This window comes from Indicator indicator, chromosome 11 (genome assembly GCF_027791375.1).
Source record: "Indicator indicator isolate 239-I01 chromosome 11, UM_Iind_1.1, whole genome shotgun sequence".
Taxonomy (NCBI): domain Eukaryota; kingdom Metazoa; phylum Chordata; class Aves; order Piciformes; family Indicatoridae; genus Indicator; species Indicator indicator.
In genome coordinates, this window is record NC_072020.1 from 33,893,737 (window position 1) to 33,909,821 (window position 16,085).

A 16,085-nucleotide genomic window follows, 5' to 3' on the forward strand; every position below is an offset into this window, starting at 1 on the left:
GTTTTTTTGTGTTTTCAAAGTGTTGGGCAAATTGGATCTGTAAATTGCATCATGGCTATAACTGCATCTAATTTCTGGAGTTTTTACCACTTCCTTCTCAAAGCACTTTGTGTTTTGTATGTTTGCCATTGCTGAATATTAATCTGATATTTGCATACAGTAACTCTGCAAGAACTCTGGCTTTTCTGTTGCCGTGGCTATTATTACTCTGTCTTTAACACTGCCAGATTTCTCTGTATTGAAAGAAGATTCTACACCTCAACACGGCTTACTCCTGCTCTGTATCATCTGCTGATCTTACAACCTCACCATTTACTCCTTTCCCAAAACATTAAAAGTGTAAGTAAAGTAGCACAGGAGTGAGCATAAAAGCTTGGAAGAACATCTGTGAGTAAAACACTGCCCTTGTGAAAATGGAATGTGACCCTTTCATTACTTATCCTGATTTCTGAAGTATTTCTTCAATTACACATGAACACCTGAGGAAACATGCTTCATTTCTTGCTTGCTTTCTTCAGCATATTTGGTGAATGGTCTGGCTGAAAGTTCTTGGAGATCCATCTACAATATGCCATCCATACAATCTGTGGTTCATGCACCTGCATGAGGATTTTTCAAGGAAGCTAATCATTTGTGCCTTGCACCCTTCCTTTGCAAAAGCTTTACTGACATTCCCTTTTTATGTTATGGTCTGCCCATTTTTCACCAAAGCTGCTATCAGATTCCTTGATGCAGATGTCAAACTTACTGCTCCTTAATTCCTGAGGGCCTTCAGAATTTAAAACCAAAAAGCACGTCACATTGCCACATGCCGTGCCTTTGGAACAGAGGCCAGTGCATATGTTGAGTGACACTGCAGATAATGATTTGTCACGTACATCAGACCTTCCTTAGAATTGTTTTGAAAAGCTGATGTAACCTAGATGATTTGTCACCATTTGGGTCTATCTAATCTGAAATGTCTTCTTTGATCTGGACAAATTAAAAAAAGCTTCTGCTGTGGAAATCTGCCCAGGCTTGCCCATGGTGAAAAATTCATTTAGCTTTTCTGCTCTGGGCTTATCTTCTTTAAATGTTCCTTTTATATCCCAAGCATTAGAGAATGTCTATAAACTACCTGGCACAATTCATGTTTCTGATGTGTTTAGAGAAAGCTTTATTATTCCTTCTCATGCTTATCACAACTTATTCCTCAAAACATTTTTGACCCACTTTGTACAGGGTTTATGTTAAATGTGGAAGAGTTTAATGTACTTTCCAGTTTTCCTCATTTCAGCATAATTTCCACTTTTTGAATCGGAATGCCTCTTTTGATGAGTAGTAAATGTTTGCTGTCTGTCTCTGGTATAGCATCTGTAAAAACTGCTAGGATACTCAGTAGTGCAGACAGATGCAATTTAGAGAGGATAATTTTAAAAGTAGTACTGGTTAAAGCAAATAAATGTGGGATCAGAGCTGAATAGAGAGATTTAAAGTTACATCACAGAATTGCATAGTGAAGTCTTGTGGATTTGCTAAGTGAAATGAAATAATTTCAGTCCATCAACTCTTACACTGCACTTCTACTGAATGTGAGTCACATCTAGATTTCGAGACATTATTTTCTCTCCCCCATAACTTTCAAGAGCATCAAAATTAATAATCGATGATAATAAAGTTTAATATAAGAAAGACTATTTCAGCACTGCTCAAATACCTAAATAAGGAAAATGACACAGAATCACAGAAACATTCATATTGGAAAAGATCCTCAGGATCACCAAGTCCAACCCAGGACCCTACTCTACAAGGCTCACCCCTAAACCATAGCCCCAAGCACCTCATCCAAACCACCTTTAAATACATCCAGGGTTGGTGACTCAACCACTTCCCTGGGCAGCACATTCCAATCCCTGACCACTCTTGCTGTTCCGTCTAAACCTACCCAGTCACAGCTTGAGGCCATTCCCTGTTGTTCTATCACTAATTACCTGTGAGGAGATACCAGCACCAACCTCTCCACAACCTCCTCCTTTTCACACTAACCAGCCCCAGCTCCTTCATCAGATTTATCCTCCAGGCCCTTCACAGCTTCCTTGCCCTTCTCTGCCCTGGCTCCAGCACCTCCACATCTCTCCTGTATTGAAGTGCCCAAAACTGGACACAACACTTGAGGTGTGGCCTCCCCAGAGCTGAATCCCATGGGACAGTCCCCTCCCTACTCCTGCTGCCACAGCATTTCCGATCCCAGCCAGGATGCCTTTGGCTTTCTTGGCCACCTGGGCAAACTGCTGGCTCCTCTTCAGTTGCTTATGCAATTAATGTTTCTCATACTTGCCACAGGCCTTTAAAACATTTTCTCTCCTACAGTGCCATCTGCTGATCATCTGTAGAAAAAGATGAGTCTGTTAAAATTGATTTTAGCAGCAGTCAAGCTATGAAGTATTGTAATTTCCAGGTTCTTTCTCTCCAAAGCTTATTCTGACTATGGTTTTGTTATAAGCAGATATATTTTTAATGTTAGCCTACATTAGATCTTTCTTTACCTATGTTTATTTTCAAAAGCCTTAATTTCTGCATCTTAGTCTTCAGACATGCATTTACTTCATCAAATAATTAAGTCACTTAGGAAGAACATGTACAGCCCTTTTTTTTCCATAAATTTTTTATTTCATCCCACAAAAAAAAAAAAGAAAAAAAAAAAAGGCTGCACATCTCAGCTTACAAGAGGAAATCCTGGTCATGTTAAAACTTCTGAGAAAAATGCAATGGACTTTTCAGGGGCACAAGGCACAAGCATGGCTCACAAGTCCTTGGGGTTTTTTTAATCCTCCTCATGGAAAAAGAAAAGGAAGTGTTTCTCTTTCATGTGGTGGAGGAAAAAAATTTCATTACATCTCCAAGAGCACCTTACAGCACCTTACATCTGCCAGCTTGTGTCTGTCTGACTCTCACTCGAGATGTGCAGCAGCAATCAGGAAACCCCCCAAAGAAACCCAAAGTGCTGAGGTTTCCCATTTGATTTTCCATTTTAAAAACAGCTCTTGTAACAATGTAAGGTTTGTCACATCTGGAAATGGGAGAAGTGCAATTGAGATGAGTTTTTTGTTTTCTGCCCCTCACCCCCCCCAGTTCAGGCTGCTTTCTGCTGCAATTACCATATTTGCAATGGAAAGTTCAATATCCTTATCCCTCTTGATAAGAAAAAAAGTGAATACTTTTGCCTCACATTTCTGAGTAATTCAGATGTGAACATAAAGCAACACAAGCCTTGAAATTCCTGGTATTCAATGTAAATAATTAAACAGGTGAGTAAATCCAAATAAAATTATACTCTTTAAATCACATTTCAATTAATTAATTTAATTCATTGTTTTGAAGCAAATTTGAGTGGTCAGGTTGTTTTACCATTGTCACATTTAGGGTCCCTGTTTTACTAATAGTCAAAATGCTGCAGGGTAATAAAAGGTCTGTACAGCCTCATCCTGCACCAACTTTTGTTTCAGATTAAGAATTCCCCAGGAGGTAAGCTGCTTTCTCCTCATTTTGGTTTAATGCCTTTCGCTTCATTCCATCCAACATGTACTCTGAACAGGATGTTCTGCTTCTGCCTCTTCTGTATTCCTAATTGTTTTATGGGGATTGCTCTGTGTGTCTCTTCTGCCTAATTTAACCATAGTTTATGTGGCTGTAAGATAAAGATATTTTATACCTCACTGGTCAAGTGTAAACTATTACAGTAAATTGTGTTATTTTCACAAGTTTGGTAACAAGTGCTAGCTGGCATTATAAGTGTGGAAGTAACACTTTTATTTCCACATTCCTGCTTTCATCATTCACACTTATTTCTTCAGGGGAAAAACGATACTCGATGTCACATTGAGGAGTGTCACTGTACTGTATTCAATTCCTGGGCCGGGAAAATATATTGCCTAAATACAAAAGGTCACAATTAAACTGTGCACTATAACTGTACCACTCCCGATTTATCTGTTTTATTAAACCCTGACAGCATCTGACCATAACAGAACACTGTCCTGAGACTACAGGGAATATCTTCTCAAGCACTGCTAGACTCCTCTTTTGCTTTGGTTTTTTGTTGTTGTTTGTGGGGTGTTTTGGTTTGGTTTTGTCTGCTACAGCAACCAGGGGAGGAGCTGTTGTGCTTGCACTTGGCCCTCATTTGCATTAAGGCTATATTATAGTTCTGTAATGATTTAAGTGGAAGTTATGTAATTGCTAGCTACACAACCAGCTATGCTTCCAGGCCAAATAGGTATCTTTGAACAGACAAAAATAAAACTTCAGATTCTAATAAGTAGAATTCTTCAGATTCTAATAAACAGTTCAAGGAAAAGTAATAATTTTCTATCAATTTTCTTCTACATTCATGATATAATTTCTACATCTAAGCTATGGTAGTCTCACCTCTATTTTTCTACCAGAAACCAAAAGCTGATCATTTTTCACGTGGAATATTCCCTCACTTTTGGAATGTTCTGGTACTGCCCAATGCAAAAGTTCTTCTTCTATTTCTGGGAATAGATCAAAATGACTAAATAACGCCAGTGGGATTTGTTTCAGTGGAACATGGAGAACAGAGGCTGTAGTCAGAATAGAGGATAAGTAAAATGAAGACTGTTGTCTCATAAAAACATTTTTGTTCTTGAAATACTCTTTAAAGATTCGGAGTTTGCTATGCAGTATCTTCTTCACATTTTGGGGAAACCATTCATTAAATTAATATCCTTCTATTATTAAGTTTCAAACATTATGCTCTATTTTTTCAAAGGCTCTGCGGATCTGTTGTTCTCCAAACACAAAGGGAATATAATGACTAAAAAGCTATCAGACTGAAGCACAGACAGTGAATGCAGCATGTTTGTGGAGTTCTTGAAAACAAATGGTATTTTGGCATAGTGGTGACTCATAATTGCACAGCTATCACAAGATAATGTGATAGTATTAACATAAGTAGCTATGTGCTGCAATTATTCCTCTCACAGTGTTACATGCTAGCATTTATAAGTGTTCACTGCTTCCAGCTCACATAACAAATCCTGAAAGTATTCTCAGAGAGATTATTTGGTAAGTATTTTGAATAAGCTATTAGATTTTGTGTGTGTATGGCACCATTAGCTGCCTCTAGCCAGAAGCAAATGCCACTGGATCTGGCAGTTTCTCACAGAGGCAGCAGTGGGCAGCTCAGGGCTGAAGAGCTGTCAGTGAAGGTAGTGTCAGTCCAGCACCTGGGAAGTCTTTAACCAGGCGTTCCTGAAGTACAGCTATTACAGTTTGAAGGGGAAAATTTAGCCTAGGCCCTGACTGCAAAGACTGAAAGTAATTACCACTGGATACAAAAGAGAAATAATGCTAAGGTCTACAGAGTTCATTGGCTTGCTAATGGGGATAGAGAGTAGAGGCACAAACAGTTCTTGCTCTTTTCTTCTTCTATGGCTTCCACTTGCAACTTCTCTTTCTCTCTTCCCCATGGCCTTGCCAGGGGATCTCTGTTGTGACTCCTGTGTGAGGTAATGGGAAGGAGGGAGGGAGTGGGGGAGGAGGTTCCATCCAGGGGAGTCTGAGGAGGTTCTGTGTTGTTTATAAATAGTAAATATCTCTATATTGTACATATCTTGGATATTTTGTACATACTCATTGCACTTCATGTTTCTAGATTGTAGTTTGCTTGTAAATAGAGATTCATTTGCTTCCATCCCAAACTGAGCTGGTCTGGCAACTATATTTTGAGGGTAGTTTTCCAAATTAGGGTAATGTCAACCCTCCACAACAGCACACACCATTAGTGATGCACATATACCGCCAGCATGACAAAGTTTCTCCCTGTACACACACAGCCCTTAAAAGCCAGGAAATACTACTGAAAACTAGATCCAAACTGAACTGCATGGCAATAGCCAATATGGCAAGCAAAGAGACAGGTGCCTACAATCAGTTATTAAATTCTAATTCTCTGTTGATATTTGTTATTTCTGGTGATAAAATTGCCAAGGATTCCTCAAAACAGATGTAATAAAGAACACCCAGGCAAACAATTTCTAAGCCAGAGGTAGGCAAAGGACTCTAGGAACAGATTGATTAGAAAAGAGATCATGGTTTGGGGTCAGCCTTATTTTGAGAATATGTGCTTTAAAATAATGTTTATTAATTGTGTTCATTTGCTCCTTGAATTATGCTAGGCCCTAAACCATGTCTTCACCTCTTCAAAATGTCTTCTGAATGGTGATATTGCAAATTCAAGCAAGCAGTCATATGTAAATCAAAGTTAATAGGGCATCCCCCTTGGTAGTTGGAGAGCTCTGGATATCTTCTTTTTCCCCTGTGAGCTGCAGCCATGACTGAAATGTTACTTTAAAATTAATGTCTCCACAGAGACAAAGATGGGTTTAATACGCAATGGATTCTCTCCCACTACGCTATTAGGAAGAAAGTTACCCCAGCATGAAGATTTCATTACATCTCACCAAAGACCTTGGATACTCTACTGAAGTCTCAGAGATTCCACAAGGCTAAAATGGATTAAAGCACGGACTCTCTTTAAAGATATATGGTTTTTATTTTTTAACATGAAGATATGTTGTGGGGTTAGGATTTGCCTCTCGCCCCCAATAATCAGAGATTCTGCCCCGCCCCAAGACAGAGAGTCACCTCCAGGATAAATCACCAGACTAGCTCAGAAAGGATGGAAGCAAAATGGAGTTACATTTACAAAATGAACTAAATATGAAACTAGATAAGGTGATAAGACATATACAAAATATCTATTTACATATATTTACAACTCAACAATCAGAAGTAACCCCTCGGGCAGCCGGGATGGACTGCAAGCAGCCTCCTCCCCCCCACTCCCTTCTCTCTCCTACCTCATACAGTGTAGTCAAAATAAAGATTATCTTGGCAAGGACAAAGGGAGAGAGAAGATGCAAGCAGAAGTGATAGGAAAGAAAAGAGAAAGAGCTATCTGTACAACCAAGTATAAGCTCTGCAGCAAGGGAATGGATGATATATACCTAGCAGTTGTTATTCTTCTGTATCCAATCCGTAATTTTATTTCCCTTTAACTTTAAGTCTATGGAAAATCCCTACTCCCTACTCTTATTTTGCAGTTAGGAACAAGGCTAAAGTTCCAGCTTCAAACCATAAGATGTAAGATTTCCTGTGAAGATAGCTACCAGTGTACACGAACATCAATTATTTTTCTTTAAAACATAGTCTGTTATGTTTATAAAAATGGCCTGGCATGGTGTAGAGCCTGCAAGGCCATTATACTCCATGCATTTCAACACCAAGTTTCCAACTACAAAGTTTATTAAGGAGGTCATTCGTTCACTGGGAACAGAGTCAGACTCCCTTTTAGAACACCAGATGATTCAAAGGCTTTGTGGTCATCACCACATGATGTGTAGAAGCAGCAGAATTTGGATCAGATGACTTCAGATCAGAACTTGTATTTGAGAACTTTCTGCACAAATATTAAAGTAAGTTTCAGCAGTGCTCCCCATGGACACTGTCTAAAAAATGTGTTTCAAACAGACCAAGGTACAGTTTGCCAAGTTTTTGAGGTTAAAGAGAAATTAGAGCTCCATACATGTGTAGCCTTCCAGGTTTCTCCATAGCTGTTTTCCTAATCTAGCCAAAGAAAAGGTCCATGGCCCTGTTCTTTCCATCTATCATGGAGCTTAGTTGCTGTTATACACTACCAGACTACAAGAGAGCAGCCTGCAAGCCTTAGGAAGTGCCAGTCCCCAATGGCCTGCACTCCTTGGCTCTTTCCTCTCTGAAGAACCTCATGCTGGCCCTACCACCTCAGTCTGCACTTGACACTGATTTTTCCACTGTAGAAGTCAAGGCCTTTCTCTCCAGATATCATCACTTCAAACAGGCCTAGATGAGAGTAAGAAAAAGCAGGTATGGCTCTCTGCTGAAGTTTAATTCTTTGAAATCCAGGCTGCTGGAAAATTTGCAGTGTTGACAGAAAATTATAGCACTGTTGATTACCTAAGGACACTTTTTTTGGTGGGATGATCACACAGAAATTCCCTAGGACTAATTTTTAAAAAATCTACTCTATGTCACACAATCACAGAATGCTAGGGGCTGGAAGGGACCTCAAAAGCTCATCCAGTCCAACCCCCATGCCACAGCAGGATAACCTAGAGCAGATCACACAGGAACATATTCAGGCAGCTCTTGAATATCTCCAGAGAGGGAGACTCCACAACCCCCCTGGGTAGTCTCTTCCAGTGTTCTGTCACCCTCACAGGGAAAAAAATTCGTCCTCCTGTTTCCATGGAACTTCCTCTGCCTCAGCTTCCACCACTGCCCCTTGTGCTGTCATTGGGCATCACCCAGCAGAGCCTGGCTCCAGACTCTTGGCACTCACCCTGCACATCTTTATCAATATGAATGAGGTCACCCTCAGGCTTCTCTCCAAGCTCCAGAGCCCTCAGCTCCCTCAGGCTCTCCTCAGAAGGAAGATGTTCCACTCCCTTCAGCATTTTTGTGGCTGTGTGCTGGACTCTTTCAAGCAGTTCCCTGAGGTCCTTCTTGAACTGAGGGGCCCAGAACTGGACACAATATTCCAGATGTGGCCTCACCAGGGCAGAGTAGAGGAGGAGGAGAACCTCTCTCCACCTACTCCCCACAGCCCTTCTAATCCCCCCCAGGATGCCTTTGGCCTTCTTGGCCACCAGAGCACATTGCTGGCTCATGGTCAACCTCCCATCCACCAGGACCCCCAGGGCCTTTTCCCCTTCACTGCTCTCCAACAGCTCAGTCCCCAACCTCTCCTGCTCCATGAGGTTGTTCTTTCCCAGGTGTAAGACTCTCCCCTTGCCCTTGTTCTATTTCATTCCATTTCTCCCTGCTCAACTCTCAGCCTGTCTCAGTCTCACTGAATGGCAGCACAACCCTCCTGTGTCAGCCACTCCTCCCAGTTTGGTGTCATCAGCTGTGCCCTCATCCAGGTCCTTGATGAATATATTGAACAGCTCTGGTCCCAGGACTGACCCCTGAGGGACTCCACTAGACAGAGGCCTCCAACTAGGCTCTGTCCCATTGACCACAACTGTTTGACTTCTTTCCTTCAACATCCACCTCACTCCCTGATCATCCAGACTACACTGCCTCAGTTTAGCTGTGAGGATGCTGTAGGAGATGGTGTCAAATGCTTTACTGAATTCAAGATAATCCACATCCACTGCTCTACCATCATCTATCCACCTGGTTATGTCCTCATCAAAGGCTATCAGGTTGGTCAGACATGACTTCCCCTTGGTAAAATCATAGAATCAAGAATCAAGAAGGCTGGAAGAGACCTCAAAGATCCAAGATGTTGACTGCTCCTAATGACACCAAGGATAAGTTGTTCCATTACCTTTCCTGGGGTGGAGGTGATGCTGACTGGTCTAGAGTTACCTGGGTCCTCCTTCTTTCCCTTGTTGAAGACTGGAGTGATGTTTGCCTTCCTTTAGCCCCCAGGCACCTCTCTTGTCTGCCATGACCTACCAAAGACTGGCAATGAGCTCTGCCAGCTCCCTCAGCACCCCTCGGTGCATCCCATCAGGACCCATGGATGTCCAGATTACTTAACTGTTCCCTAACCCAGTCCTAATCAACCCAGTCTTCATCAACCAACAAAAACTCCTCCTTTGTCATGTTTGCCTCTGGGGCTTCAGGGGTCTGGGGCTCTGTCCTGATTTGGGGCCAGACAGATCATCTCTTGCCCCGAGAGGGACAAAAGAATGACACTCACACAAACGGATTGGAGAGTGATGGAGAGTTTCAATGGAAAAGCGATTGGTGAAGCTACAGAAAACTACAAAGCATAGTAGCAAAGAACATCCTAAAGCATACAGAGTCCCTTACACAATTCCCAGAGGCTTCCCAATCCTTCCCTCCTCCCACCTGAGGGAATACCCAAACCCCCAGGGCTCTTTCTTCCCCCCTCCCGCTGCTAGGCAAATCTCAGGCTGGCCAGGTCTGAGACTGTCCCCCCTCCATTCTCCTCCTGGCATTAGGTCTAGACAGGCCTAAGGGGCCTGAGATACTCCCCTACTGTTACCCGGTAAGAGAGAGCATCTCCCACAGGGGCAGAGAGGGAAGAAAGAGGAAGAGAATGACTCTGCAGATGGCTTTATAGAGTGCAGGATTTATGGGTAGAAATACGCCGTTTCCTGTGTCCACCCCTATTGGGTGAGCACCTGGGACACCAGAGGTGTATCTCATGTGGCAGTGGCAGGGGGCACCCAGCCTAAACTGCCACAGGCTGCTGAGGACAATCTCCAGCAGTATAAATGGAGAAAAAGAAGGCATTTAGTAACTGCACCTTCTCTGTGTCCTCTGCCAGCATGGCACGGGTTGAGGCTGGGGCTGGCGGCAGAGCAGAGCTGGCCACTCCATCTGTGTCCCCCTTCCTGGTGCAAACCTGCTGACTGCAGAAACGCCAGCAGCTGCTCTTTCAAAGGCGGTGCCTGGCGGAAGCAGCGCCTCCCTTTTGGTGTGAACTCAAGGATTCAAGCAGTCTGCTGTTATGCTCTCTCTTTACAACTGGCTGTACAGCCAGTTCTGTCTCCTTCCTCCCTTCCCTCTGCTCCTGGGAACACCTGAGCTTTTATCTCTACTACGGGGGAGGATTTCGAGCTTTTCTGTGGCCTTGAGTGCTTTGGCTAATTTTGTCTACACAATCCTGGCCTGGTTGGGCCTAAGGTAAGGAGGCATGGTGGGGTGGGGGGGAGAAAAGAGCATTTATGTCTGGGTATTAAGGCATGGCTGGGGAGAAGGTTTTTCTTGGTATGTAGTATGTATTAGGGATTTGTGTGTTTTATATGCTTTGCACTGTAATATGTAGCTATGAATAGCGTTTCCATTTTAACTTTCCAATTCTATCCAATCCAGAGTGGAGTGTTTTTCTTGACTCCTTTGGGAAGGGGTGAAGAGCTCTGTCTCACTCCTTAAATGGAGACAATAGCAAAGCTAAATAATAAAACGTTTAGGAAAATGTGCAACAGTAAATAGTTCTGTCAAATAAAGTCCGTGGAACACAGCTGTATTTGTTTTCATTTTTAATCTCTATTAAATATGAGATTCTTCCTTCCTATATTTGAAATTAAAAGGCTGTGAGTGGAGCCAAGTTAATACCTGAGATCATTTTTCTTAACTACTGAATATGCTTTATCAGATTTATTTTCCATTGGCTCCCACCTGTGCTCTGATGAACAAGGTTACTGAGGAGCACAGAGGAGCATTCTGGCCTCAGAGTAAGGTAGAATTTGCACTTGCATTTCAGTTCCACTTAGAAAAGACCACACAAAACCATACAAATGATGATGCCAGACAGAATAAGCAAATCAGACTCCAAATGTGTAAAGCCTGCAGTGACCTGCAGATGAGAAGCAATGAAAGAGCAATGTGCAATTCTGGTCTACAACCAGTGACTTCGTTCAATCCAGTGAACGTGTACAGAGACGAATGTTCATCAGTGCAGTGTTGTAGAAATAGATCTGCAGACAAAATGGGTTAGTCAAAAAAGTAAACCTACTGATGAAACACAGCTCGATCTTTTACTGAGGATTAAATTGTACATGATGTGGCAGAGACCCATGAACAGTACAGAGGTAGTGTGCTCTCCCACTTCACCCCCCAAAACAAGTGAGACAACTTAGATTAGTGTAGTCACCATGCAATTAGCAAAGCGCATGACAGCTCTGTGCTGTCCTGTAATGGAGCACATGCAAGACATGACTGAAAGATGAGCAACACGTTAGGTCAGAACAAAGGGTCCATGGGACAATAGGGGACAGCTGTGGGGATGTAAGCCAGGGGCTCTGAGACTGCAGCAGAATGTGAGATCTAGCAGGTGAAGATGAACGAAACGTAAAGGTAGGTGTTGAGCTCCAGGGTTTGCAGACATCTCTATGGAACTGTGGTGACTACACGTAGGTATTCTTGATTCGTTTTGCTCAGCTGCAAAATAAGAGGATGTCCAGAAATAAACAAACATAAATAATATACATTTTTGTGACTCACATTCTGTTCTGTGGCCAGAGAGAAAACAGATCAATAACCTTAAGTACTAATTTCTAGAGCTCCAACAACTTGTCAGTAAAAAAAAGTAACTAGGACTCTTGCACGTTACCTAGAAATAGTTGGCACAAATTTGATGCTTCCTGTAAGCTGTAAATTCTATTTTCACCTACAAAAAAAAAAAAAAAACGAACTCTGCATGTTTGACCAGCAATACCCTAATTCTCATCACATTTTGTTTTGCTGTAACTGTTGCTAAATAGAGATGAAATCAAGTAGTCTTTATCAGAAATTATATTAAATACAAAACCTTCCATGTGTCAAAATTGATAGCACCACCAGCTGCCAAGCTGGATTGCTTCTCGTCCCGAAGAAAGGTCAGAATTAGGATGAATTAGATCCCTTCCACACTGCTACACCACTTCTGCTTGTTGGAGAATGCAGGAGGAAAACTGTGAACGCTGAGGCAAATTTGCTGTTTATGTCATCTATTTGCATGCTTAATTAGTGAAAATTACCAGCATCTTCAGAAGGTTTAGACAATGACAACAGTCATGCTCCAGTTTTTTACGCTAAAAACTTCAGGAGAAAAAACATGGCTAGTTTATATTTTCCCTATGTTACTGATAGCAGTTTCCAGGTTTTATCACTTTATTGTATTCTTGGAATTAGGAAGCAGGCAAAATACTTAAGCAGGGAAAAAGATGTTACAATGAGACTTAGGACTGGGCAGATGAGAATTACCAATGGTACAACAGTCCTTGTCCCCATAGGGCAAAACCACTGGTACCCAAGGAGGGTCTGGACCCGGAAAACAACATTTTGCTGTGCAAAGAAGCTCGTTCTGTGGTGTTGGCTTGGTTTTTTTAATGCTCTTCTTCTGTAAACAATATGATGTGAAAGAGTTCCACTGTACTAAAACTCCCAGACATAGACCAAATAATAGAAGTTCTGAGAGGGTTTTGCAAAATAAGCTTGGTGTGAGTGCTTTTAGAATGAAGCCTAGAGTGATTAGACTTCTGAATAGTCAGGCAAACAGCCCACATTGTAATGAGCACTGTTTATGGGGCTGGAGTGAACACAGACAAGTTTGATTCACACGCCTCAGTAAGCACAAAAACACTTGTAACAAGGAGCCCGGCAAACTGAGCAATTAGGGCTATGGAAACAGTCTCCCTGCCCTACCAAGATCACAAGCTCAGTGAGAGGTGGGAAGCGCTTGGCCAAGCTGGGATGCCCCAGAGGGATGGGATCTCAGCTCCCAGATAGGCAACAATGGCAAAACCTGCCTCTGACCCGGGCTGTGTTCCCTGTTCAGCTGCATCAGCAGAATGTTGCCCAGAAATGTCTGAGCAGAGTTATGTAAAAATAAAGCAAAAGAAAGTTGCACAAAAAGTAGCCCTAAACATTTGATAATTCCTAAAACCATTGCAAAATATTCAGTTTTGGTAAACAGCACTTCGTTGGCTTTATAACTAATTTATAGCATCAATGATCCCAACTGCAGCAGCCGAGGCACAGGTTTCTGCATGCAGCAAGTATGAATGCATAGCAGCATTACATTGATCTTGAGGTATGTGTATCGTGTTGATCCTCTCAGAGATATATGGATTCTACATAACGGCAGCTGCTTGAAACAATGCTTCAGCAGCTCTTCTGTGTTAAGCTGGCTTTAAGAACACAATTTTCAGGAGCACAGCCTCCTAAGGAGTTTGTTTAATGAACAGTCACCTACAGGAGGCTGACAACCATCGACAAAAAGGCCTTAGCCACAAAGGTTTATACCCTGATTATTCAAGGCACATTGGCTAAAACTTTTCCCATCTCCCAGTAACACTCCCCCAAGGATTTTCACACCATGATTTGGGCTAGCTGGGCTTACTACCACCATTCTCTTACGGATCTGATTATGGATCACCAGGGCTTTGTGCTGTCCTGAGCACATGCTGAGACAGGAGAGCACACTTGCCAGACCTGACAGCTTTCCTGTCCAGAAATACCCCTGCTTCAAGGCCCAGCTAAAGATAACCCTTCAATCACTGGTACTTGAGTAGGCAACTAATGGCAGACCACAGTAGAATTCTCCTTTTCTATGCCTTGAACTACATGGGCTGCAAATGAGCTAAGATTGTTTTTCCACATCAGCTTTGGTTGGACCACCTGCTTATTTAACAGAAAAAACTATAGTAATAGGTTTCATTAAATACCCTAGAGAATCTTCAGCCAAATTACACACACTGTCCTAAAATGTATGCAGCTGTTAGTTCTCACCTTGTCCACATTCCAGTAATGTAGTCCTGGGACACAGTGTCAACCTTTTTAACTCCCATTTCCTTCTTCTCCTGAAGCCCCAGTGGCCTCAACCCCTTCAGATCACTTTGCAGCTTGTTTCTGACCTTCTTATTCCTTCTGGTTCTGTCTCATGTAAATTTGGCCATATCAGAAATAACATAACACAGGAGGATACAAATCCAGAGATATAGAAAGCAGAGAGACTCCTGCTCTTTTTTAACTTACTTTACATCACTAAGCCCCATAGGACTTGGAAGTGCAAAGTGAGCACAGATTACAGTTAACTGGAAGAATCATCACCATTGCCTTTGTTTCATCTTTGTGACAGCAGCAGTGCCACGGATCTCATGAAGGTGCTCTGCTGAGCGCCAGGCAATCTGTTGTTCTAAACAAACAGCTCACTGCATGTCACAAGTTGCAGACCTCATTTCCATGGACTCATTATGTGGCCTAGCCATACTTGTTTGCTACTGATGCTCCTGAAATTCAATAATTGCTCATGAAATGCAATTAAGTACTCTAAATATATCCAAATCAAATACAGCTGGTTTACAATTTATCCGCTTCCATTCTGGATTATTTTTCCATGTTTCTGCACCAGATTTCTGTGCCAGCCAAGACGTGGCTCTCATGAAAACAATTACAACTACCTGAAGGGAGGTTGTAGCCAGGTGGGGGTTGGTCTCTTCTCCCAGGCAACCAGCACCAGAACGAGGGGACACAGCCTCAAGATGTGCCAGGGGAGGTATAAGCTAGATATTAGGAGGAAGTTCTTCACAGAGAGGGTGATTGCCCATTGGAATGTGCTGCCTAGGGAGGTGGCGGAGTCACCATCACTGGAGACATTCAAGAGAAGCCTGGATGAGGCCTTTAGTGCCATGGTGTGGTTGATTACTTAGGGCTGGGTGATCGGTTGGACTGGATGATCTTGGAGGTCTCTTCCGACCTGATTAGTTGGTTGATTCTACACTTTAATGGCTCCTCTTCTTCCACATATAATTGCACAGGAATTGAAGAAAAGTTTGCAAATCCCCTTTTTATTCCCAAAGCTTGTTCTTTTTCTCAAACTGAATAGGTTAGTCCAAGAAAAAACTAATTCCTACCTGCAAAAAAACTAACTCCTACCTGCAAACAGTGTCATTTCAAGAATCCTAATGTATTTACATTTAAGCTTTTAACACACAGCTCTTTACTACGAGAGCAGTAGGAACTGTCAAGTAAAATGGAGACAGACTGAGAGAGTTGGGGTTGTTCCTTCTGAAGAAGAGAAGGCTCGAGGAGACCTTCTTGTGGCCTTCCAGTATCTGAAGGGGGCTCCAAGAAAGCTGGGGAGGGACTTTTGAGGGTGTCAGGGAGTGATAGGACTGGGGGGGATGGAGCAAAAATAGAAATGGAGAGATTCAGATTGGATATTAGGAAGAAGTTCTTCATGATGAGGGTGGTGAGACACTGGAACAGGTTGCCCAAGGAGGTGGTGGAAGCCTCATCCCTGGAGGTTTTTGCAGCCAGGCTGGATGTGGCTGTGAGCAACCTGCTGTAGTATGAGGTGTCCCTGACTATGGCAGGGTGGTTGGAACTGGATGATCCTTGAGGTACCTTCCAACCCTGACAATTCTATGATTCTAAAAAGTGTAATATTTAACTAATGTCTCTGAACTGTTGATGCTTTCTATTAAGCTCCAAGGGTATAATGTTTTTTCTTTCACATTAAGCATAATTTTAAAATATTTTAAAAAATCATTTCCTTGTAGTTTATTGCATGTAAACTG